Source organism: Mustelus asterias, chromosome 13, assembly GCF_964213995.1.
Source record: "Mustelus asterias chromosome 13, sMusAst1.hap1.1, whole genome shotgun sequence".
NCBI classification, from domain to species: Eukaryota; Metazoa; Chordata; class Chondrichthyes; order Carcharhiniformes; family Triakidae; genus Mustelus; species Mustelus asterias.
In genome coordinates this window covers 55,133,540-55,159,405 of record NC_135813.1, presented here as the reverse complement: position 1 = coordinate 55,159,405, position 25,866 = coordinate 55,133,540, and the positions used below count along the sequence as shown (strand labels likewise).

The 25,866-nt window shown below is 43.9% G+C and overlaps 1 protein-coding gene across 2 annotated transcripts in view; it reads right to left on the bottom strand.

Moving 5' to 3' along the window:
* crkl (v-crk avian sarcoma virus CT10 oncogene homolog-like) overlaps positions 1-25,866 on the bottom strand; it is a 67,910-nt gene that overhangs the window by 28,050 nt on the left and 13,994 nt on the right. The window contains exon 2 of one of the 2 annotated variants that reach the window (XR_013499367.1): positions 22,042-22,393. The exons of the other annotated variant lie outside the window; for it this stretch is intronic. The gene's annotated coding sequence lies outside the window, so the exon portion shown is untranslated. The remainder of the gene's footprint in view (positions 1-22,041; positions 22,394-25,866) is intronic. 2 annotated transcript variants of the gene reach the window in all.

Here is a 25,866-nt window from a genome sequence, read left to right as displayed (position 1 = left end):
AGTGCTGCATTAAGACAGCAAAGCAACAAGTCTAGCTCAGTTTAAACACAAATTTTGCTAATTCAACAGTTGGACTACAATAGTCTTGCTGCTACAAGTACCTTCCTCTAACTGGTGCCCAAGGCTGAATATTATAGCAGGAAATGGCATAAAAAACACTTGGGAAACAAAGCAGTAGCAGCAAGGGTTGACATGCTGCGCCTCCTTAGCTACCTAGAAGCTAATCACACTCCTTTCATTCAAGGAAATGAGGGATCTTTTCAACCCTCTAAAATAAAACGTTGCACGTTTTCATGGCACCTGAAGCTCTCGGCCAGATTTCCCAAATGTTCCTCATTCTTCATTTGAACCCAGCAGGGGTGACTGTATGTACATAATACCCACCCACCCCACACAATCAGATTCCACCTGCAGGCTGCACTTTCAGATAGGTGGTGATGGTAGGATTCAGCTCGCCTGCGATCCCTTCGCAAGTTCAAAAACCTTCACAGACACTCCAAAGACACTTCCCCGTGTGCCCTTAGGGCTGAACACCAGCAGAAAGAAGAAAATGAACATCCTTTTACTGAGTGGCTTCCCATTCACTCCTTCTGCACAAGCATATAATTCAATCAGAAAACAAAATCGTGAACAGGACACAAAATGTTCTCAACACAAGTGCAAGTCAGTAAGCTTCACGGACAGAGAACAGTAGAGTCTGGAATTTTAGACACACCTCTGCGAAGTGCGTTTTAAGAGATGTTGAGTGGACTTTCTCCTGGAGTGGACCCCGAGCAGGCAGCAACCTGATTGAGAACGGAGCAGCACCTCCTTTGGGCAGTGTCCTGCTGTCCAAGATTAAATGTTTTTGTCCAATCCCAATGGCATTCAAGTCAATCCTATTTGGATAAACACCAGAGCAGGATATAATTGGCTGCTCTTAACTACATACTCAATGAAAAATGGCTATCTGGAGGTATGGGCATCATCTAATATACTTTAATGTTAATATTGTAATTTCCTAAGTTTCCTCTTGTGAAAGCAGACAAATCAATAACTCTCCTAAACAAGGAAGGTAACCTCAACTCTACTCCAGCCTTCTACGATTAGCTGGGAGGTAATGCTGAATGGTTAAGATCCCGAGCATAGTACACAAAGAGAATCACAGCACAATCCAAACCAGTTATTACTCAATATCTACCTATGCTGACCCTTTAGAACCCTGCCTAAATTTCTCCCTCCCCAACCCAGTTACGTGCTATTATACTGAGCTGTGACTAGCTAACTCAGTACAGCCCAGGGATTAAACTTGTTTGGCTCAATTCACAGAACAACATTCAGCAGGGGAGTGAACACTGGAGAAATGGAGGAGTGAACAGTGGAGAAACAAGTACCCAAGAGCCATAACAGTCAAACCGTGTATGCTCCATAAAGTCAACAAAACTAACCTCTACACAACTTTGTAGAGCAGGTAGAGAAACATGTTCACCTGATGGAAAAGAAATACCTGAATTAAGCTTAAACCTTGCAATAACTCAAGCAACAGCAAGTTGCTCAGCCTCAAAGACATTAAAGGAATGTCAACCAGCGTGTTAAATACTTCACAAACTCAAAACAAATTTCTTGACAACTTTTTTTGTTTGAAATGGAAAGGAGAGAGTTGGGATACCTCAAGAAACTTTGCAAAGCTGAGAAACAGCTCCATATAGTATTTTGCACGGACACGTTAGCTAGATTGCGTAGTTCTGAACTTTGGCATAGCAATCATTTCTTTCCAAAATTGGTTTTGGTTGTCACTTAATATTTAAATAGGATGTTAATTTTTCTAATAATTAGAGCAAGTGGACTGGGGCTACTTAAAATACTTTGCTCTCCAGTTAGCTAAAAAACACAGTGCACCGTTCTTTAATCACCCAGTTTATTTTTCTCGCTGCCAGTTTCTTTCCCTTCCTCTAAGCTGTGATACATTTGAACATACTGCCACTCAGCCAAAGCTTGTCCACCATCTCAAGGCACGTACCTGGATGGGTGCAGCTCCAACCACACTCAAGAAACTTGACACCATCAAGGACAAAGCAGCCCACGTGATTTGACACCACATCCACAAACATCCACTCCCTCCATCATCGACACTCAGTAGCAGCAGTGTGTACTATCTATAAGATGCACTGCAGCAATTCACTAAAGATCCTGAGACATCATCTTCCAAATCCATGACCACTTCCATCTCGAAGGACAAGGACAGCAGACACATGAGAAACAGGAAAGGTATGACCACATTAATGGGGTTGTATTATAGACCACCCAATAGTCAGCGAGAATTGGAGGAGCAAATCAGCGGAGGGATAGCTGACAACTGCAAGAAACACAAAGTTGTGATAGTAGGGGATTTTAATTTTCCACATATAGATTGGGACTCGCATACTGTTAAAGGTTTAGACGGGGTAGAGTTTGTAAAATGTGTTCAGGAGAATTTTCTACATCAGTATATAGAGGTGCCAACGAGAGAGGATGCGATATTGGATCTCCTATTGGGAAATGAGTTAGGGCAGGTGATGGATGTGAGTGTGAGGGAACACTTTGGATCCAGTGATCATAATGCCATTAGTTTCAACCTGATCATGGATAAGGATAGATCTGGTCCTCGGGTTGAAGTCCTGAACTGGAAAAAGGCCAAATTTGATGAAATGAGAAGGGATCTGGGAAGTGTGGATTGGCACAGGCTGTTCTCTGGTAAGGATGTAAATGGAAAGTGGGAGGCCTTCAAAGGAGAAATCTTGAGTGTGCAGAGTTTGTATGTTCCTGTCAGGATTAAAGGCAAAGTGAATAGGAATAAGGAACCTTGGTTCTCAAGGGAGATTGTAACACTGATTAAGAGGAAGAGAGAGTTGTATGAAATGTACAGGCAGCAAGGAACAGATCAGATGCTCGAGGAGTATAAAAAAGTGCAAGAAGCTACTTAAGAGGGAAATCAGGAGGGCTAAAAGAAGACATGAGATTGCTTTGGCAGACAGAGTGAAGGAAAATCCAAAGAGCTTCTATAGGTATGTTAGGAGCAAAAGGATAGTGAGGGATAAAATTGGTCCTCTTGAAGACCAGAGTGGTAGACTGTGTATGGAACCAAAAGAGATGGGGGAGATACTAAATGGTTTTTTTACATCCGTATTTACTGAGGAAACGGGCATGGAGTCTACGGAAATAGGGCAAACAGGTAGGGAGGTCATGGAACCTTTACAGATTAAAGGGGAGGAGGTGCTCGCTGTCTTGAGGCAAATCAGAGTGGATAAATCCCCAGGACCAGACAGGGTATTCCCACGGACCTTGAGGGAAGCTAGTGTTGAACTTGCAGGGGCCCTGGCAGACATATTTAAAATGTCAGTATTCACGGGGGAGGTGCCGGATGATTGGAGGGTGGCTCATGTTGTTCCGTTGTTTAAAAAAGGTTCCAAAAGAAATCCGGGAAATTATAGGCCAGTAAGTTTGACGTCGGTGGTGGGCAAGTTATTGGAAGGTGTGATAAGGGATAGGATCTACAAATATTTGGATAGACAGGGACTTATTAGGGAGAGTCAACATGGCTTTGTGTGTGGTAGGTCATGTTTGACCAATCTGAGTTTTTCGAGGAGGTTACCAGGAAAGTGGATGAAGGGAAGGCGGTGGATGTTGTCTACCTGGATTTCAGCAAGGCTTTTGACAAGGTCCCTCATGGGAGGTTAGTTAGGAAGGTTCAGTCGCTAGGTATACATGGGGAGGTAGTAAATTGGATTAGACACTGGCTCAATGGAAGAAGCCAGAGAGTGGTTGTGGAGGATTGCTTCTCTGAGTGGGGGCCTGTGACTAGTGGTGTGCCACAGGGATCGGTGTTGGGGCCATTGTTGTTTGTCATCTATATCAATGATCTGGATGATAATGTGGTAAATTGGATCAGCAAGTTTGCTGATGATACAAAGATTGGAGGTGTAATGGACAGTGAGGAAGGTTTTCAAAGCTTGCAGAGGGATTTGGACCAACTAGAAAAATGGGGTGAAAAATGGCAAATGGAATTTAACGCAGACAAGTGTGAGATATTGCACATTGGAAGGACAAACCAAAGTAGAACGTACAGGGTAAATGGTAGGACTCTGAAGAGCGCAGTTGAACAGAGGGATCTGGGAATACAGGTACAGAATTCCCTAAAAGTGACGTCACAGGTGGATAGGGTCGTAAAGAGTGCCTTTGGTACATCGGCCTTTATAAATCGGAGTATCGAGTATAAAAGTTGGAGTGTTATGGTAAGGTTATATAAGGCATTGGTGAGGCTGAATTTGGAGTATTGTGTACAGTTTTGGTCACCTAGTTACAGGAAGGATGTAAATAAGGTTGAAAGAGTGCAGAGAAGGTTCACAAGGATGTTGCCGGGACTTGAGAAGCTGAGTTACAGAGAGAGATTGAATAGGTTGGGACTTTATTCCCTGGGGCGTAGAAGATTGAGGGGAGATTTGATAGAGGTGTATAAGATTTTGATGGGTATAGATAGAGTGAATGCAAGCAGGCTTTTTCCGCTGAGGCTAGGGGAGAAAAAAACCATAGGGCATGGGTTAAGGGTGAAAGGAGAAAAGTTTAAAGGGAATATTAGGGGGGGCTTCTTCACGCAGAGAGTGGTGGGAGTGTGGAATGAGCTGCCGGATAAAGTGGTAAATGCACTTTTAACATTTAAGAAAAACTTGGACGGGTTCATGGATGAGAGGGGTGTGGAGGAATATGGTCCAAGTGCAGGTCAGTGGGACTAGGCAAAAAATGGTTCGGCACAGACAAGAAGGGCCAAAAGGCCTGTTTCTGAGCTGTAATTTTCTATGGTTCTATATGGGAACACCACCACCGCAAGTTCCCCTCCAAGCCTCTCACCATCTGGACTTGGAAATATCGCTGTTCCTTCGCAGTTGCTGGGTCAAAAATCCTGGAATTCCTTCCCTAACGGCATTGTGTGTCAACCCACAGCATGTGGACTGCAGCGATTCAAGGCGGCAGCTCATCACCACCACCTCAAGGGCAACAAGGGATGGGCAATAAATGCTGCCCATGCCCTGCAAATGAATTTGAAAACCCTCTGCTGTCTCCCTTACATTTCAGGATGCTGTGGAATGGGATATACAAACAACTCTCCCACTAATGTTCCTTCCTGTGGGCCTGTATCTAACCACCATTCGGCACTTCCACATGACAACAGCAAGAATAAGGAACCTACCTGGCCAAGACAGCAACACGAAAGTGCACTTAACCACAGTGGGGGACTGAAGGACTGTCACATTAAATTTTTCTCTTGTGTATACACAAATCCAACAGTTACATCATTCCTAATGACAGAATAGACAGTTAGTGTAATGGATATTGGCTATGCTTGGGACATAGGAACAGCAGCAGATCCTCAAGCCAGTTACCCTAATTCTATTTACCTGGCATGATTCTAGAATCCATAATGTTAGGGCTACACAAAAGCCCCAACAATCGCAATCTGTTAACGCCGAGGCATTCAGTAGGGAAACACTTCAATTCTTGATGCAGCAGAGCCACGGGTTTTGGGTTTTAGGATAGATTTTAAAAATCCCCAGATGAATGAAGATAATAGCAGCTGACCCATTGCTGCAGTGACAAGTGCAATGAGCTTCTGAACAGGAGGGCAGTTCAAGGAATCGCCACATTGACTTGCGTATTTGTCAGCTCTCCAACACACAAGTGCATACAGGATATTGAATCTTTAAACTGCAGAGAGCCCATGTTATAATCACCCAGCAACTGCAACACTGACAACCTGAGTCAAAGTTAGGGAAAGATTACAACCTGATCCCTGGAGACAAATAACAGTCTGTGTCTCTGTGAACAAGTTGTGTGATGATGCTGAAGAAAGCCACTTAATCATGTTCCTTTTCATCTTCTTGTTTGACTGCAGTTTCACAGTTAAGAGTGATCAGTTGGTACTTTACCAGCTTGATCTAGTGGGATTGTGTGACCACTGGATGTGGGAAGCGCAAGTGAGGGATTAAATCAAATGTAGATCTAAAATCATAGAATCCATTCAGCCCATTGAGTCTGCACCAACTTGCCGATGGAGCTTCTTACCCAGGCCCTGCCTCTTTCCTATCCCATAACCCCATGCATTTACCATGGCTAACCCACACCTTTTTTCGACACTAAGGGGCAATTTAGCATGGCCAATCCACCTAACCTTCACATCTTTGGAGTGGAAGGAAACTGGAGCACCCGGAAGAAACCCATGCAGACTCGGGGAGATGACCAAATTCCATTCAGCTGTCATCTGCTGCACTCACTAGCTAACAATTGGCCTGGTTAAGCAACATGTCTATTTTTTAAATTCTTATCCTCATTTTCAAATTGCTCCATGGCTTCACCCATGTCTATTTTTAGTCTCTTCAGTCCCACCATCCTCCAAGTTTTCTCCCTTCATTAAATTCCAGCCGCTTGAGCTTCCCAGATTTTAACTGCTCCATCATTGCTGACCATGTCTTCAGGCTCCCAAGGTGTTAAGCTGTGGAATTTCTTTCTTAAATCTCTACTTCCCTTTCCCACTTTATGATTTTTACTTTATCACGTTTCTGTGAGGCGCCTTGAGGCACTATTGTACCAGAGGCACAATATAAATATGAGTTCTTCTGTTGCTGTTATTTGTTGAAGGAAACCATTTGGATATGAAAAAAGTAGTGAGTGTCCCAGCAAGTACATATGCCAAAATATTCTGATTCAAATTAATAAGACAAATTCATATTTAGGTGTACAAGGTGTAATTTCAACATTTGTAGATGACACAAAACTTGAAGTATTGTAATTTGAGGAGGCTAATGATGGACTTCAAGAAGACTGGTAGAGTAGCTGAACACTCAATAGATGAAATCTAAGGATACAATTCTAAAGGGATGCAAGGTGTATGTGCACAAATCAATGAAGATGGCAGAGTAAGGTGAGAAAGTGGTTAAACAAGCTTTGGGGATCCTGAGCTTTAGAAATAGAAGCATGAAGTACAAAGCAAGGAAGTTATGCTGAATCTTTATGAAACACTGGTTTGACCTCAACTGGAGTTGAAGAGTTCCAGAATGTGGGTGCACAGACTGCGACAGGGCTCAAGTGCAATGAGGTATGTGTACTAATTTAGGAACATGGAGCAAACAGAAATTCCTTGTTTGGGGGGGGGGCGGTGGCGGGGGGAAGGAGGTGCTGCTTTTTAGATCATTTTTTCAGTCTCTGGAAAGCAGTGAGTGCTCAAGTTTTAATTAATTGAGCCGAGAGATGATTGTTTAGTGAGTTTAAGATTTCATCCCTCAAACATGGGCAGGATTAAAACCAATTAAATTTACAGTTTAACTAGGTGAAGTACTGGTGCAGTACTGCAGAGAGGAATTGCAGTGGGAGGTGAAAGATCTAGTTGTGGTACAGGTGGGTACCAACAACATAGTTAAGGCTAAGAAAGAGTTTCCGCTGAGGGTGCCAATGTGTGGCTCATTGGACTTTGATTCATGGTGTACGAGTGTGAGCTGTATCTTTGGGATGGTCTTCATCCTGAACCATGTTGGGACCAGTGCCCTAGCAAATTGCATAACATAAGGGCGGCACGGTAGCACAGTGGTTAGCACTGCTGCTTCACAGCTCCAGGGTCCCGGGTTTGATTCCCGGCTCGGATCACTGTCTGTGTGGAGTTTGCACATTCTCCTCGTGTCTGCGTGGGTTTCCTCCGGGTGCTCCGGTTTCCTCCCACAGTCCAAAGATGTGCGGGTTAGGTTGATTGGCCAGGTTAAAAAATTGCTCCTTAGAGTCCTGGGATGTGTAGGTTTGAGGGATTAGCGGGTAAAATATGTGGGGGTAGGGCCTGGGTGGGATTGTGGTCGGTGCAGACTCGATGGGCCGAATGGCCTCCTTCTGCACTGTAGGGTTTCTATGATTTTCTATGATTTTCAATCCAACTAGGACTATAGGACCAGTCATGGGTATTTGACATTTCAGAAGGACAGAAAGAAAGGAAGAAGTGGGATAACTCAATAAAGGATGAGATCAATAATGAGAAATGATTTTTGTTCAGAGGATCAAGGTATAGTTTGGGTGGAGTTAATAACAAAAGAAAAAGTCACTGGTCAGAGTGGTTTAGACCATAAGATATAGGAGGAGAATTAGGCCATTCGGCCCATCGAGTCTGCTCTGCCATTCAATCATGGCGGATATGATTCTCATCCCCATTCTTCTGCCTTCGCCCGTAACCCTTAATCCCCTTATTGATCAAGAATCTATCTCTGTCTTAAAGACACTTAATGACTTGGCCTCCACAGCCGTCTGTGACAAAGAGTTCCACAGATTCACCACCCTCAGGCTAAAGAAATTCCTCCTCATCTCAGTTTTAAAGGCACATCCCTTCACTCTTGAGGTTGTGCCCTCGAGTTTTAGTCTCTCCCACCAGTGGAAGCATCCGCTCCACATCCACTCTATCTAGACCTCTCAGTATTCTCTAAGTTTCAATTAGACCCCCCCACCTCATCCTTCTAAATTCCATCGCAATTAGACTCAGATTCCTCAACCACTCCTCATATGACAAATCCTTCATTCCTGGGATCATTCTTGTGAACCTCCTCTGGACCCCCTCCTAAGCCTCCTTTAGGTATGGGACCCAAAACTGCTCACAATATTCCAAATGGGGTCTGACCACAGCCTTCTACAGCCTCAGCAGTACATCCCTGCTCTTATATTCTAGCCCTCCAGAAATGGCCCCCTAGCAATAGCTACATTGTTGGACAGAGTATAAATCATGAAATAACAGGGCCTGTACGAAAGGCACTGAAATAATCCTAAGAGATTTTAATCTTCATTCAGACTGGGCAACCCAAATTGGCAAAAGTAGCTTGAAGGATGAGTTCATTCTATATATTCAGGTCAGTTTCTTAAAACAATACATCCTGGAATCAACCAGGGAACAGGTCATTTTACACCAGCTAATGTGTAATGAAACAAGATTAATCATTGATTTCATAGCATAGAATCCTCTAGGTAAGAGTGATCACAACATGATGGAATTTCAGAGTTTTATATTGAGAAATCTTGATTTTAAACTAGTGCCTTGAAATTAATATGGGCATTAAAAAACATGAAGAGGGAGAAATCAGACTATGAGAGAAAACTAAGATAAAAACAGACAGCAAAAGTTTCTACAAGTTTTTAAAAAAGAAAAAAGTAGCTAAATTAAGGGAGGACCTTTAGCAGATGAGATTGGCAAATTAATGGAAATAAGGAAAAGGCAGATTTTAAACTAGTATTTTGATCTGTCTTCACAGTGGACGACACAGAAAGCTTTCCCAGAATAGTTGAAAATCAAGGGAGGGAGGAACTTAAAACATCACGGTCACTAAAGAAAAAGTACAAAATCTAATGGGCTAAAGGTGGTAAATCTCCCCAGGCCTGATGAAGGTCTTCAAGAAAAAGACTCCAGCAATAGTGCAGGCATGGTTGCAATCTCCCAAAATTCACTACAATCTGGAAAGGATTGGAAAACCAAATTTAACACTATTCAAGGAAGGTGGCAGCGGACACAAAGCAGAAAACTAAATAGTCAGAAGTTCATAAAACCCTCACAGTGCAGAGCATGCACCGACTCTCTGATAGCACCTTACTCAGGCTCACACCCTGCCCTACCCCCTTAACCCCATACATCTACTCCACTAATCTCCTAACCTACACATTTTGGGACACTAAGGGGCAATGTAGCATGGCCAATCAATCCAACCTGCAGATCTTGGGACTGTGGGAGGAAACCGGAGCACCCGGAGAAAACCATGCAGCCACAGGGATAATGTGCAAACTCTGTGTTAATGGGAAAATGCTAGAATCCATTATTAGGCAGGTTATAGCAGGGCATATAGAAAATAATAATATAATCAAACAGAGTCAACATGGTTTTGTGAAAGGATGCTCATGTTTAACAAAATTTATTAAAAGTTCTTTGAGGACCTAACAAGGAGGATGAAAGGGAACCAGCAGATGTAGGGTATTTGGATTTCCAAAAAGCATTTGATAAGGTGCCACATAAAAGAACAAAGAAAATTACAGCACAGGAACAGGCCCTTCGGCCCTCCAAGCCTGCACCGACCATGCTGCCCGACTTAACTAAAACCCTTCCGGGGACCATATCCCTCTATTCCCATCCTATTCATGTGCTTGTCAAGACGCCCTTTAAAAGTCACTACCGTATCCGCTTCCACTATCTCCCCCGGCAATGATGAAGGCAAGCATGCCATATGCCTTCTTGACTACTTTCTCCACCTGCATTGCCACTTTCAGTGACCTGTGCACCTGTACACCCAGATCCCTCTGCCTATCAATACTCTTAAGGGTTCTGCCATTTACTGTATATTTCCTATCTGTATTAGACCTTCCAAAATGCATTACCTCACATTTGTCCGGATTAAACTCCATCTGCCATCTCTCCGCCCAAGTCTCCAACTGATCTATATCCTGCTGTATCCTCTGATGGTCCTCATCGCAAATCCACCAACCTTTGTGTCGTCCGCAAACTTACTAATCAATCCAGTTACATTTTCCTCCAAATCATTTATATATATATATATATATATATATATATAGCAACGGTCCCAGCACTGATCCCTGAGGAACACCACTTGTCATGATGTGGAGATGCCGGCGTTGGACTGGGGTAAACACAGTAAGAAGTTTAACAACACCAGGTTAAAGTCCAACAGCTGTTAAACTTCTTACTGTGTTAACACCACTTGTCACAGCCCTCCATTCAGAAACACACCCTTCCACTGCTACCCTCTGTCTTCTTTGACCGAGTAAGAAGTCTAACAACACCAGGTTAAAGTCCAACAGGTTTATTTGGTAACAAAAGCCACTAGCTTTCTTTGACCAAGCCAATTCTGTATCTACCTTGCTAGCTCACCTCTGATCCCATGCGACTTCACCTTCTGCACCAGTGTGCCGTGAGGGACCTTGTCAAAGGCCTTACTGAAGTCCATGTAGACAACATCCACTGCCCTACCCTCATCAATCATCTTCGTCACTTCCTCGAAAAACTCGATCAAGTTCATGAGACACGACCTCCCCTTCACAAAACCACGTTGCCTCTCACTAATATGAGAGGCAACATGTATTCATTCATTCAAGGAATTTGGATGTCACTGGCCAGGCCAGCATTTATTGTCCATCCCCAAATGCCTTTGAGCAGATGGTGGTGAATCCGTATATACCCCTTTGGCACTTTCCCCATCAATTACAGTGCATTCATAACACAAGATTTTCTCTGAACAAGGAACCAGTGGCATTCAAATTGTCAAAGCCTGAAGTGTCTCAAACGGAATGAAGACCACCTCCTCCTTGCTATGGAGTCAGTTTGCAGCTTTAAGATTCAGGCTACAATTACATTGTAACTGCCGCAGCATTGGTGCAATGTGGAATTGGATCTCACTAACACTGCAATCAGTGTGGAAACATCACAAACCAATAATTCCTTACACAGATGCTGTAGCCCATTAACAGATCTGAACAAACCAGAAGCAAATGACTGCCTTCCTTTAGTTTAGTTGCACTGTTCTTAAAAATACACTTACTGTTGCACCAAAACCAATCTTACTAACTGCTTCTTCATTCTTAATCGTACGATTTTTATCCATTTAAAACAAAGCTGTCAGTTTTCCTACTCCTACTTCTGACCAGTACACCATATTCCTTACCCGTCCAGTTGCGAGTTGTTTTTAATGTGCACAAACTTTATCCAATTTGGTACACGTGTAACAAAAATGAGAACATATGGCAAAATGCATATCAGATGGAATATATCTTTTGACTAGTGTACACATGAAAATCGAACCCAGGTCTCTGGAGCTGTGAAGCAGCAGTGCTAACCACCGTGCTACTGTGCCGCCCTATTTTGAGCTGTAACATGCTAAACCAAAGTGTGGTCGTAAGGGGCATCACAGTAGCACAGTGCATTGAGTTGAAGTGCACCACTTTCCCTGTAACCCATCGCTAACATTAATTCAAGTCTGGTAATGAAGAGCACCATCACACCATTCCTGCTATCAAAAATCTGGCTGTCAGTTAGTTAGGACATCTAATCCAGTTGGAGTTGAAGCCTCGATTCCCAGACAGCAGAACCACCCACAAGATTTTCTTTCTACACAGAACTGAAAAGCTGCACATCTTCACCCTGATGAAAAATCACTCCTGCACTATGCTCCTCAACCTTTAAAAAAAATGGGGCAAATAAAACAGCTGAAATTGGTCCCATCCTGGAGATAAAGATTTCTCTTCTAGTTGCAGAGTCAGGTGGCTGGCCACAAACTTTGCCACAGAGCAGCAGGAAAACCAGAATTACTGTGTGGATCTAGGAAATGCTCCACTGCTCCAGAGGACTGTTTGCTCTTGCTGGAGCATCTGCAAAACCACTTTGGTGCTGTTGCTTCACCCTTTACTGTGGTTTGGTGGTTTAAACATGGTAAGTGTTTTGATCCCATGTTCAATAGAGTTTCACAGTTGCTAATTTAATGTATTTCTCCTCCTACTGAAAGGACTAATTTTCCAACTCTCTCATTTCTGGCAGAGTTTCTCATGCTGCACAATTACTGCGAATTTGATGTACAAGACAAACGTTCAAATGAACAGAAAACCAGAAGTATCAAAAAGCAGCTGAGCTGATCTTCACCCGAGATCCCTAACCTGTGCTCAGAGTCACTGCTCCAGGATTAAAGTCTTCGGGTATCAACTCTCATGTCCTCAAAATACTATGAGAGGATTAGAATTCATGTTGAAAGTTAGGTTTAGTTTGCTTTGAAAGTTAAATTTGCCAAATTTCTGTCCCACGCTGGTATTATGCTGAAAGGGTAAACCTTGAGTCAGGGCCAACCAGATTCCCAAGTAAAGTGCAGCAAGACTCCCGAATGGGGGTGAAAGGTAGGTTAGCCTCACAACGCTTTGGTTTATGTTACAGAAACCTGACTGGCTAAGTCCTCAGGCTGTTGGAGTTTGAAACCTACTTAGAAATCTTAGAAACCCTACAGCACAGAAAGAGGCCATTCGGCCCATCGAGTCTGCACCGACCACAATCCCACCCAGGCCCTACCCCCATATCCCTACATATTTACCCACTAATCCCTCTAACCTACGCATCCCAGGACACTAAGGGCAATTTTAGCATGGCCAATCAACCTAACCCACACATCTTTGGACTGTGGGAGGAAACTGGAGCACCCGGAGGAAACCCACACAGACACGAGGAGAATGTGCAAACTCCACACAGACAGTGACCCAAGCCGGGAATCGAACCCAGGCCCCTGGAGCTGTGAAGCAGTGCTACCGTGCCGCCCGTACTTGACCTGAACTTAAATGCTGAGGGGGCAGGGCCTAGTTTACCCCTATGTGAAATCTCTCTCCTAAACAGCTCAGTATTCTCGCCAACTAAGAGCCAATAATGTAAACAGCATCGACTGGATTTTGAACTTGAGATGCTGACCAGCAGCTGCCCTGTCAATGCATCCGGAATTAGAAAATCAACACATGTTTCAAACACATGCTTCAAACTCCTACAAACAAGAAAGTGCCACCACTAAATAACCGGATTTTAGTTAGGTTGATGCAAAAGCTGGCGCTCGGGTGCTGCAGGGAAGCAGAGAACCTGGCTGCAGCTGTCAGCAAATACACACCATTATTCCTCTTGCTTCAGAATTCACAATGCAGCATTTGATAAACAGGTTCAAACTGGAATGCAGGCTATCCCTCATGAATACCACTGCGACTGGGCTTGAGTAGTTTAAAATTTATCCTCTTAGTTCCTTCCCTGGCCCCTTTAGTGAAGGCCTCAAAACATTTTGCGATGTTTTGGACACAGCAAGTCCAATTTGCTATAATAAAAGCAAAAATACTGCAGGTGCCGGAATCAAACAAAAACAGGAAATGTCTGCGGGTCATCCTGACTCGAAATGTTGGCTCTATTCTCTCTCCACAGATGCTGTTAGACTTGTTGAGATTTTCCAGAATTTTCTGCTCAAATCCAATTTACTGTTGATTCCAGCAGAAATTTACTCAGTGTGAAATTCCATTGCTGACTAGAAACTAGAACTTTTCTTTCTTCTACTCAAAGGCACTGGTGACCTGTGCTTCCTCAAACCTGATGCAAATGACAAAGTAAGGAATATGCCAGGCCATGAGGCTAAAGATTGAGCTGGAATACAATTCTGCTGCTGCTGATTGTCCACACTGCCTCATGGATGCCCACTTCAGACTGCTAGGTGGGCAAGAATGGTTATATCCACCCTGTCCAGATGACTCAGGATTTTGAACACCTCTATCAAATCTCTTCTAGAGAACATAAGAACATAAGAAATAGGAGCAGGAGTAGGCCATCTCGCCCCTCGAGCCTGCCCCGCCATTCAATAAGATCATGGCTGATCTGACGTGGATCAGTACCACTTACCCGCCTGATCCCCATAACCCTTAATTCCCTTACCGCTCAGGAATCCATCCATCCGCGCTTTAAACATATTCAGCGAGGTAGCCTCCACCACCTCAGTGGGCAGAGAATTCCAGAGATTCACCACCCTCTGGGAGAAGAAGTTCTTCCTCAACTCTGTCTTAAACCGACCCCCCTTTATTTTGAGGCTGTGTCCTCTAGTTTTAACTTCCTTACTAAGTGGAAAGAATCTCTCCGCCTCCACCCTATCCAGCCCCCGCATTATCTTATAAGTCTCCATAAGATCCCCCCTCATCCTTCTAAACTCAGAGAGAGAGCAACCCCAGTATCTCCAATCTATCCACATAACAGAAGTCTCTCAGCCCCGGGACCACTCAGAAATCATTCCTGCATTCTATGAAATGCTTTCACATCCTTCCTAAAATTGCCCACAATTGGACAATACCATTGTTTTGCAAAGGTTCAGCATACCCTTTCTTGTGTACTCTATGGCTCTATTTACAAAAGCTGAGGATCCTGCAAGGAATGAGCTGAAAAAGGGGCTTAGGAGAGCTAGGAGGGGACACGAGAAGTCCTTGGCGGGTCGGATCAAGGAAAACCCCAAAGGCTTTTTACTCTTATGTGAGGAATAAAAGAATGACCAGGGTGAGGTTAGGGCCGGTCAAGGACAGTAGTGGGAACTTGTGTATGGAGTCAGTAGAGACAGGAGAGGCGATGAATGAATACTTTTCTTCAGTGTTCACCAAGGAGAGGGGCCATGTTTTTGAGGAAGAGAAGGTGTTACAGGCTAATAGGCTGGAGGAAATAGATGTTCGGAGGGAGGATGTCCTGGCAGTTTTGAATAAACTGAAGGTCGATAAGTCCCCTGGGCCTGATGAAATGTATCCTAGGATTCTTTGGGAGGCAAGGGATGAGATTGCAGAGCCTTTGGCTTTGATCTTTGGGTCCTCGCTGTCCACGGGGATGGTGCCAGAGGACTGGAGAATGGCGAATGTTGTTCCTCTGTTTAAGAAAGGGAATAGAAATGACCCTGGTAATTATAGATCGGTTAGTCTTACTTCGGTGGTTGGTAAATTGATGGAAAAGGTCCTTAGAGATGGGATTTACGACCATTTAGAAAGATGCGGATTAATCCGGGATAGTCAGCACGGATTCGTGAAGGGCAAGTCGCGCCTCACAAAATTGATAGAATTGTTTGAGGAGGTAACGAAGTGTGTTGATGAAGGTAGGGCAGTTGATGTCATATACATGGATTTTAGTAAGGCGTTTGATAAGGTCCCCCATGGTCGGCTTATGATGAAAGTGAGGAGGTGTGGGATAGAGGGAAAGTTGGCCGATTGGATAGGTAACTGGCTGTCTGATCGAAGACAGAGGGTGGTGGTGGATGGAAAATTTTCGGATTGGAGGCAGGTTGCTAGCGGAGTGCCGCAGGGATCAGTGCTTGGTCCTCTGCTCTTTGTGATTTTTATTAATGACTTAGAGGAGGGGGCTGAAGGGTGGATCAGTAAATTTGCTGATGACACCAAGATTGGTGGAGTAGTGGATGAGGTGGAGGGCTGTTGTAGGCTGCAAAGAGACATAGATAGGATGCAAAGCTGGGCTGAAAAATGGCAAATGGAGTTTAACTCTGATAAATGTGAGGTGATTCATTTTGGTAGGACTAATTTAAATGTGGATTACAGGGTCAAAGGTAGGGTTCTGAAGACTGTGGAGGAACAGAGAGATCTTGGGGTTCATATCCACAAATCTCTAAAGGTTGCCACTCAAGTGGATAGAGCTGTGAAGAAGGTCTATAGTGTGTTAGCTTTTATTAACAGGGGGTTGGAGTTTAAGAGCCGTGGGGTTATGCTGCAACTGTACAGGACCTTGGTGAGACCACATTTGGAGTATTGTGTGCAGTTCTGGTCACCTCACTATAGGAAGGATGTGGAAGCGCTGGAAAGAGTGCAGAGGAGATTTACCAGGATGCTGCCTGGTTTGGAGGGTAGGTCTTATGAGGAAAGGTTGCGGGAGCTAGGGCTGTTCTCTCTGGAGCGGAGGAGGCTGAGGGGAGACTTAATAGAGCTTTATAAAATGATGAAGGGGATAGATAGAGTGAACGTTCAAAGACTATTTCCTCGGGTGGATGGAGCTATTACAAGGGGGCATAACTATAGGGTTCGTGGTGGGAGATACAGGAAGGATGTCAGAGGTAGGTTCTTTACGCAGAGTGGTTGGGGTGTGGAATGGACTGCCTGCAGTGATAGTGGAGTCAGACACTTTAGGAACATTTAAGCGGTTATTGGATCGGCACATGGAGCACACCAGGATGATAGGGAGTGGGATAGCTTGATCTTGGTTTCAGATAAAGCTCGGCACAACATCGTGGGCCGAAGGGCCTGTTCTGTGCTGTACTGTTCTATATTACATTAACCGCTTCTTCAACATACTCTGTCATCGATGATTTGGATACACATATCCACGGATCTCTCAGCTGCTGCATCCCTTTTAGAATTGCATCCTTTGGGCCGAATGCAGTGTAGGGATTCTATGATTCTAAATTGTCTTTCCTTGTACTTCCTACCAAAATGCATCACTGCGCACTTTGCATTCAATTTCACCTGCCAGGGCCCACCTATTCTACCAGTTTGTTTAACTATTTTCTTCTGAAGTCTGTTACGATCCTCAAGGGTTCACAATACTTCCACGTTTTGTGCCATTCACAAATTTTGGAATTGTACCCTGCACATCCAAATCCAGATCATGAATAGAGATTAAGAAAGCAGTGGTCCTAATATTGACTTCTGAGGCACTGCCCTACATACCTTCCTCCAGTTTGAGAAAGGACCACTCACTACTCGCTGTTCCTTGTTCTTTGGCCAACTTTTAGAGAAGTTTAGTATGCTCAAAAGTAGTCAGCATGGCTTTGTCAAAGGCAAATCGTGCCTTACGAGCCTGGTGGAGTTCTTTGAAAATGTGACTAAACACATTGACGAAGGAAAAGCGGTAGATGTGGTTTACATGGACTTCAGCAAGGCGTTCGATAAGGTCCCCCATGCAAGACTTCTCGAAAAAGTGAGAGGGCATGGGATCCAAGCGGCTGTTGCTTTGTGGATCCAGATTTGATGCCAGATGGGTCTTTTTCTGAATGGAGGTCAGTCACCAGTGGAGTGCCCCAGGGATCTGTTCTGGGACCCTTGCTGTTTGTCATTTTCATAAATGACCTGGATGAGGAAGTGGAGGGGTGGGTTGGTAAGTTTGCCAATGACACGAAGGTTGGTGGTGTTGTGGATAGGTTGGAGGGATGTCAGAAGCTGCAGCGTGACATAGATAGGATGCAAGACTGGGCGGAGAAGTGGCAGATGGACTTCAACCCGGATAAATGTGTAGTGGTCCATTTTGGCAGGTCAAATGGGATGAAGGAGTATAATATCAAGGGTAAGACTCTTAGCAGTGTAGAGGATCAGAAGGACCTTGGGGTCCGGGTCCATAGGACTCTTAAATCGGCCTCGCAGGTAGAGGTGGTGGTTAAGAAGGCGTATGGTCTTCATCAATCGAGGGATTGAGTTTAGGAGTCAGGAGATAATGATGCAGCTTTATAAGTCCCTCATCAGACCCCACTTGGAGTACTGTGCTCAGTTCTGGTCGCCTCATCACAGGAGGGATGTGGAAATGATTGAAAGGGTGCAGAGAAGATTTACAAGGATGTTGCCTGGATTGGTTGGCATGCCTTATGAGGATAGGCTGAGGGAGCTCCGTCTTTTCTCCTTGGAGAGACGAAGGATGAGAGGTGATCTGATAGAGGTGTACAAGATGTTGAGAGGTATAGATTGGGTGGATTCTCGGAGGCTTTTCCCCAGGGCTGAAATGGCTGCTACGAGAGGACACAGATTTAAGGTGCTGGGGAGTAGGTACAGAGGAGATGTCAGGGGTAAGTTTTTCACTCAGAGGGTGGTGGGTGAGTGGAATCGGCTGCCGTCAGTGGTGGTGGAGGCGGCAAACTCAGTAGGGTCTTTTAAGAGACTTCTGGATGAGTACATGGGACTTAATAGGATTGAGGGTTATCGGTAAGCCTATATATAAGCCTAGGTAGGTAGGGACATGACCGGTGCAACATGTGGGCCGAAGGGCCTGTTTGTGCTGTATGTTTTCTATTTTTTTTAAAAACTTCATATCCACGCTGTCACTGCCCCATGGGCTGCAACATTGCTGAGAAGTCTGTTATGTGGCACTTTATTAAATGCCTTTCAGAAGTCCACATACCCATCCACGCTAGCTTTCCTTAATCTATACTTGGCCTCGTGAGTTAATTTTATCTGAGATTATCACTTCCATTACAGAGGTTAAACGGACTGGGCTATAATTGCTGGGCTTATCGTTACAGCTGTTTTAAAACGAAGATGCAAACAGTTATAATTCTCCAACTCCTGGCATCACCCCTGTAAAGTGGATTGGAAGATTATGGCCAGTGGATTCGCAAGTTCCACCCTGACTTTGTGCAGTATCTTCAGATACAGATGACATAGTCCTTGTGACTGATCAGCTATTGCCAGTCTTTTTAGTACCTTCTTTATTAATTTTCAGCCCATCCACTATCTCAATTATTTCCACTTTCATTGTGACTGCCAGCACCTTCTCCTTTACTAAAAACATTTGCCGAGTACTCAATAAGTACAACATGCCTCCATGCATAAATAAATGTGTCGGTCCCTAATCAGCCCCACTCCTCCTATTGCTACCCTTTTACTATTTATATGCCCATAGAAGAAATTTGGATTCCTTTTTTATTAGATGTTCTCTTTCATGATCACAAGAGCTCTGGTTTTGTTTGTCCCACTATTCCCTTATGAGAATGTACCTTGACTACGCAAACCATCTCCTCCACTATTGCATTACAGTTTTGCCTGTCAATTATACAATGGTTACACAACAGGATTTGATGCCAGGCCCAGATCCATTTGCTCGCTCACTGAAAGTGGCCTTCCTCCAATTAATTACTTTGAGGCAAAGGACAGCACAGATAAAGTCAACCTCAGTGTGCCTCAACCCTATCTAGATCAGTGCAATATGCTTCTGCCTCACACCTGCAATGTCATTACTTCCTTGCGCCTATATACCGTTTTAAGTACTAAACCAGGGACTGCTATAGTTGCAAACTGTTGCTACTGACATTAACCAGGAAATGAAATGGGATTTCCAAATTTTTTCATAGAATTAATAGAACCCCTACAGTGCAGAAGGAGGCCATTCAGCCCATTGAGCCTGCACCAACAACAATTCCACCAGGTCCTATCCCTTTATTCCACATAGAATAAGAAATTGAGGTCAAGTTGAATTTTCATCCCAATGGTCCAAAACTAGATGGAATCACAGATGCCAGTAGCAAATGGCTAGAGTCCAAACCACTGTGGTGCTAAGTTCTCCAGCTGTGTACCCCTGCCAAACCAAGGAACAGGACACCTAACCCTGGTGGCTCCAGGCCCAAGGAGACAAGAGAGAATGCATCAACCACAGTTCATAAACTAGACCACTATTCAGAACTCATGGTGTAATGTGTATGTGGATATTTTAGGAGCCTAGGCTTGGGTCTGATGGCATGAAGTACACATGCTGACAGCATGCATTATACCTGCACAGTGGCACCTAGATGAAATATTTGAGGAACTTCTCGAATCTGTAGAACACTATCCCAGCATATCACCAACTTGAGAAATGGCAAAAACCGGAAAAAAGATGTTCTAAATTGTAAATGCCAAAGGCTCGCATCAAAGACCCACCAAAATAGGTAAAATAAGTGTTATTTTCTTTACTAATCGAACCATTTCTAAAACACTATTGTGCCCCAACACAAAATTGGCTACACTCCATCTGAGTTGGCAAAGATGTCTGAATTACACAGTTAAATGCTGTACTGTCTGGAAGACAGTAAACATTAAGAAACTTGAGCCAAATATTCATTGCTTGAGGAAGTATTTCATCAGCAATCTTCTGGAATCAAGACTTTCCCCTCCCCCAAAATCCAAACATAACCCTTGTAACAGCTGCAAGCACCATAACAGCATTCACAGACCAGCATTGTTGCGTTGCTTATTCTTCATCCTTTCTTCCTGCCCAAGCTTTAAACAAATGAATGAATGATGGCTGGGCGGAAGCTGAATTCACCAGCAAAATTTCAGCCACACAAACAAACCCCTGGGAAACAGAATCCTGCCACAACATGAGCTACACCTGCAGCAGTCTAAACACATCTCGATGTGCAAACTAACCCAATCAACTCAACCTTATATCATGATGTGTCAGCTCGAAAGCTCAGTATTTTGGGCTGGATGGGAAGGCGGGGGGGGGGGGCAGAGAACTGCATGAACAAGCAGGCTCCCCAACAACCCCTGTCACTAATACTACAGAAGTTTTAATTCGTCCCAGAGATGCCAGCATCACTGGTCCAGCCAACATTTGTTGCCCAGCCTAAATGAGTCACCACCTTAAACCACTGCTGTCATTCATGTGTTGTGGGCAGACCCATAACACTACCAAGAATAAAGAACAAAGAAAATTACAGCACAGGAACAGGCCCTTTGGCCCTCCAAGCCTGCACCAACCATGCTGCCCGTCTGAACTAAAACCCCTACCCTTCCGGGGACCATATCCCTCTATTCCCATCCTATTCATGTATTTGTCCAGCCGCCCCTTCAATGTCACTATCGTATCTGCTTCCACCACCTCCGCTGGCAGCGAGTTCCAGGCACCCACCACCCTCTGTGTAAAAAACTTGTCTCATGCATCTCTTTTCAACTTGGCCCCTCGTACCTGAAACCTATGCCCCTTAGTAATTGACTCTTCCACCCTGGGAACAAGCTTCCAACGGTCCACTCTATCCATGCCCCTCATAATCTTGTAGACTTCTATCTGGTCGCCCTTCAAACTCTGTCATTCCAGTGAGAACAAACCAAGTTTCTCTAACCTCTCCCCATAGCTAAGACCTTCCATGCCAGGCAACATCGTGGTAAATCTTTTCTGTACCCTCTCCAAAGCCTCCACAACCTTCTGGTAGTGTGGCAACCAGAACTGAACACTATATTCCAAGTGCGGCCTCACTGAGCTTCTATAAAGCTGTAACATGACTTGCCAATATTTAAACTCAATGTCCTGGCTGATGAAGACAAGCATGCCGTATGCCTTCTTGACTACCTTCTCCACCTGCGTTGTCACTTAGTGACCTGTGTACCTGTAAACCCAGATTCCTCTGCCTATCAATACTTAAGGGTTCTGCCAATTACTGTGTATTTCCGATCTGTACTAGACCTTCCCAAATGCATTACCTCACATTTGTCTGGATTAAACTCCATCTGCCATCTCTCTGCCCAAGTCTCCAATCAATCCTGCTGTATCCTCTGGCGGTCCTCATCGCTATCCGCAATTTCACCAATCTTTGTGTCATCCGCAAACTTACCAATCAAACCAGTTACATTTTCCTCCAAATCATTTATATATATTACAAACAGCAAAGGTCCCAGCACTGATCCCTGAGGAATGTCATTAGTCACAGCCCTACATTCAGAGACACACCCTTCCACTGTTACCCTCTGTCTTCTATGACAGAAGCCAGTTCTGTATCCATCTTACCAGCTCACCTCTGATCCTGTGCGACTTTACCTTCTGTACCAGGATTTTGATCCAGCGGCAGCGAAGGAATGGCAATATGGCTCCAAGTCAGGTTGATGTGTAGCTTGGTGGGGAATTTGCAAGTGGTGGTGCCTTTGTCCTTCTAGGTGGTAGACGTTGCAGGTCTGGAAGGTGCTGCCTGAGCAGCCTTGGTTAGTTGCTGCAATGCATCTTGTACATGGTACACACTGCTGCTGGGGGGCGGGGGGGGCGCGGAAGTAGGCTGCTGTGTCTTGGATAGTGGAGAACTTCTCGAGTGTTGTTGGAGCTGCATTCATCCAGGTGAGTGGAGAGTATTCCATCAAATTCCTGACTTGCGTCCTGTAGGTGGTGGACAGGTTTTGGGGAGTCAACATCGTGACTCAAAGTAAAATAGGTGTACGTAGGGGATTTCAATACCAACAGTCAGAAAGTGCAGGTAAGAGCTGTTTGGTTACATTAGTTACCATTGAACATAGATACAATGGGGTTAAAAAGATAAGAGATAGAACATAGAACATAGAACATAGAACATTACAGCGCAGAACAGGCCCTTCGGCCCACGATGTTGCACCGACCAGTTAAAAAAAAACTGTGACCCTCCAACCTAAACCAATTTCTTTTCGTCCATGAACCTATCTACGGATCTCTTAAACGCCCCCAAACTAGGCGCATTTACTACTGATGCTGGCAGGGCATTCCAATCCCTCACCACCCTCTGGGTAAAGAACCTACCCCTGACATCGGTTCTATAACTACCCCCCCTCAATTTAAAGCCATGCCCCCTCGTGCTGGATTTCTCCATCAGAGGAAAAAGGCTATCACTATCCACCCTATCTAAACCTCTAATCATCTTATATGTTTCAATAAGATCCCCTCTTAGCCGCCGCCTTTCCAGCGAAAACAATCCCAAATCCCTCAGCCTCTCCTCATAGGATCTCCCCTCCATACCAGGCAACATCCTGGTAAACCTCCTCTGCACCCTCTCCAAAGCCTCCACATCCTTCCTGTAATGTGGGGACCAGAACTGCACACAGTACTCCAAGTGCGGCCGCACCAGAGTTGTGTACAGTTGCAACATAACGCTACGACTCCTAAATTCAATCCCCCTACCAATAAACGCCAAGACACCATATGCCTTCTTAACAACCTTATCTACTTGATTCCCAACTTTCAGGGATCTATGCACACATACACCTAGATCCCTCTGCTCCTCCACACTATTCAAAGTCCTCCCGTTAGCCCTATACTCAACACATCTGTTATTCCTACCAAAGTGAATTACCTCACACTTCTCCGCATTAAACTCCATCCGCCACCTCTCGGCCCAACTTTGCAACCTGTCTAAGTCTTCCTGCAAACTACGACACCCTTCCTCACTGTCTACCACACCACCGACTTTGGTGTCATCAGCAAATTTGCTAATCCACCCAACTATACCCTCATCCAGATCATTAATAAATATTACAAACAGCAGTGGCCCCAAAACAGATCCCTGAGGTACACCACTTGTAACCGCACTCCATGATGAATATTTACTATCAACCACCACCCTCTGTTTCCTATCCGCTAGCCAATTCCTGATCCAATTTCCTAGATCACCCCCAATCCCATACATCTGCATTTTCTGCAGAAGCCTACCATGGTGAACCTTATCAAACGCCTTACTAAAATCCATATATAAAAAAGATATGGAATAAAAAAAGATATAATGGGAGCTTGTAATAAAGGGAAGATAGGGCCTGGGTGGGATTGTGGTCGGTGCAGACTCGATGGGCCGAATGGCCTCCTTCTGCACTGTAGGGTTTCTATGATTTCTATGAACTGTGGAGCATTTGCGTAGACTGCACAGGATTTGCAGAATACTTTTGTGATGGCTCCCTGGAACAATATGTTGTAGAATCAGCTAGGCAAGGTTAATTAGTAATCTCAGTGAAAGATAAAGAAGTGGTATAATACCACTGAATCCCATATTGAGCTTAAAATCAACATGCTCCAGTCCCAAACAAAGATATTAAACAAAGCTAATTAGAGGTATGTGGGGAAGGTTGGCTGAAGCTGATTGGGTAAATCGACTAAAAAGATACGGCAATAAATAAATAGGAAACATTTCAAGAAACAACTCAAAATATTCTGTAAAAATACATTCCATTGAAAAACAAAAGGTAAGGAATAATATTAGATTAAAAGCTTATAATGTGGCAAAGAATAAACCCGAGGATCAGGAGTGTTTTAGAAACCAAAGGACAACCAAGTTGACAAGGTAAAACATAGCCAAGAATTTACAGATTGTGAAAGCTTCCGCAAGTATTTAAAAAGGAGAGTAGCAGAGTGGCTAAATTAAAAATTGGTACCTTAGAAATAAAGACAGGAGAACTGATCCCAGGGAATGAGGAAATGACAAGACTTTGAACTAACATTCTGCATTTGCCAAGGAGCTAATAACAGGAACTGAAGGTAATTAACATTTCCTGATGGTTCTAAAAGAGATGGTGATGGTGAATGTGCTGGTTATAAATTCTTTTGTAATTCCCTAGATTCTAGAACAGTTCCAATGGTTTGGAAGTTGGCAAATGAAAATCACTATTCTAGGAAGGACGGAGAGTGTAAACAGGAAGCTGATACGGTCATCGGGACAATGCTGGATCCTATTAAGAAGTCTTAACAATGCACTTAGAAAATCATATGATCAATGTCAAATGGGTTTTAAGAAAGGGAAACTGTACTGGACAAACTTACTTGAGATTTTGAGGATATAACGAGGATAGAGGGGAACCAGTAGATGCAGTATTCCCTTAGTTTCCAAATACCATACTGAGGGTTAAAATGCATGCTAAGGGCTCATGAAGTTAGGGTACTATACACAATAACTTCTCCAGTCTGGAAATCTATTCTTTTGCAAGATGCCCAGGAATTCTTTGAAAAGAACCTCAACATCATCTACATAATTTTAGTACAGTACTTTGGAAGCAGAAACATGGAAGATGTGGATAAGTGAAACCATTTTTATTACTGCTTTATAACTTTTAAATCATTGTTTTACACTTCAAATAAGTATTTACATCTCTGGTGTTTTCCACTTGGGCTAGGCGTTCTAATGTCATTCTACAATCCAGAAAATTCTGAAATTCACTTAGTCCCAGGCATTCCAGGTTGGAGAGATTACAGTGTATTAGAATGGATAGAGAATTGAAAAACAGACTAAAAGGAAAGAGTGGAGTTAAATGGGCATTTTGAAGTTGGCAGGCTGAGAGTAGTGGAATGCCACAAGGATCAGTACTGGGTCTGCAGCTATTTATAATCCATATTAATGACTTGGACAAAGAGGCTGAGCAAAATGTAATAAGAACAGAAAATGCTGGAAATATCCAGTACATCAGGCAGTGACTGGAAAGAAAGGTTACCTTTCTGATCTGAGACATTTCATCAGAACCTTCCAACAAATAACGCAGCCAGGTTTGCTGACAATACTAAGTTAGGTGGAATTGTAAGCTGTGAGGATACAAAGAGACTACAAAGAGATATAGAGGGATTAAGTGAGCAGGCTACAAGGTGTCAGAGAGTATAATGTGGGAAAGTATGAAGTTATTCACTTTTTTAGAGGGAAAAGGAAAGCAGAAAATATTTAATGTTCAAAGAAACTTGGGAAAGATTGCACAAGGAACACAAAGTTAGCATGCAGGTTTGGCAAGCAACCAGGAAGACAAATGGCATGATGGCCTTTATTGCAAGGGGACTAACGTACAAGAATAAAGACTTCTTGCTACAATTGTATAGTGCTTTGCTGAGACCATATCTGCAGTGCAGTCTGCAAT